Source organism: Eublepharis macularius, chromosome 8 (genome assembly GCF_028583425.1).
Source record: "Eublepharis macularius isolate TG4126 chromosome 8, MPM_Emac_v1.0, whole genome shotgun sequence".
Lineage (NCBI taxonomy): Eukaryota > Metazoa > Chordata > Lepidosauria > Squamata > Eublepharidae > Eublepharis > Eublepharis macularius.
The window spans coordinates 98,682,797-98,684,384 of NC_072797.1; positions in this window are offsets into that span (position 1 = coordinate 98,682,797).

Sequence of the window (1,588 nt, forward strand, 5' to 3'; positions counted from 1 at the left end):
GCAGACTTTCTGCTGACCTGGAAGTGGCCTTCTACTAGCCCAGAAGTGACCTTCTGCTGACCCGGAAGTGACAATTTGCTGACCTGGATGTGGCATTTTCACAAACCAAATGCACTGGTTCACGAACCGGGGCAGGTTCATGAAAGTTCATGGTTTGTGGTTTGTGAAATGCGACGAACCACAAACCGCACGGTTCTTTTTTTTCCGGTCGTGCCCATCTCTAGGCAAAGGCTATCTCAAGCAGGCAGGCAGTGAATGTCAATGTTGGTATGATAGCTTTGAAAACTATTAAGTACAACTGCCAGTGTCCAAGCTCATGCTGGAAACATTTGCAGGGATAGGCATATTCCTTGACCTATATTGGCTACAGTGGTTGATAATAATAACACTGAGAGGCAGGCTAAGTATCTTTTAAATAAAACAAGGAATTATTAATAGCAGGACTGGGCCCACCAAACCTGTGGCAGAGCTGAAACAAGGCAAGAGGAAATATGCTAGAATATCAAACAGGCAGCAGGTGGACTGCTGTCATGGGAAACAGCAGAATTGCTCAATATAATGAGCAAACTGGGTTTGGTATGTTGGTATTAAGAAGAGGCTTCTGTGATAGCTTGACCAATCACCGTCAACCCCTTTTTGGCTAGAGCAGAATGATAGCATGCAAGCTGAATTTGCTGCTTCCTATCCCTCAGGTCTCAGATCAAGGGTCTGTTGCAGAATTCAGAGTGATGCTGCCATGTTTCCATTAGCTCCTAGGTACAGCAGAACTTTTTCAGCGTGCTCTGGTACAGGACACACTATCAGATTTCCTATTGACTTAAGAAAAAGACCAGGCTGCTAGTCTCAACTTGGCCAAAGAAAAAATCTTACTTGCCAATAGCTTAGGATTGGCAAATACCTCAGAAGTCTTGGGAGCATTAGGCTCCTGACAGTGTAACATTATTACATGGAACAAATGGGAACAGTGTAAATCAGAATATGAGCAATGAAAAGCTTTGAGTTATTTACTCCAGAAACGTATTAGGAGAGAACCTATCAGGTCATTTCCTGGTTACAGATGAGGCCAGTACATTTTGCACTGCAAAGCTGGTGGCTTCTGTTTCTGAGTTTTGGCTGATCCCAGCTTTAATTTAAACAAATCTAAACTATCTGTTGTGGGTGGGTGCCTCCAGCTGTTACCCAGATGTGGGAATCAGGTAGAGAGTTATGTTGCAGTGCTCATCTTGTTTACTGTGAGAGAAATAGTTTTCATTTCCTGTAGAATGAGAAAGCCAACTGTGCTTGTGCTCCCTAGATTCTGGTTGAATTCGACTTGCAAAATCATGAATGAACACAACTGACAGTCTGTAGCTCAGGCTAAATTGCCGCCTACAGTGATGAACATTTTGGGAAGATCTTACTGCCCATGCAGGGACACTGTACTGAAGCAAGCAAGCATGGGATACAGCTGAAGTAAAACAGCACCGCTTGGGCAAAGATTGCTTTGGTGTGTGTATGTGAATGTGCAAACCAAGGAGGAAGATTTTAGGATTTCAAAGTAAGCACAAGCGCAAGACTGAAGTCTACAGGGGGAGAAAGAACTCAATAA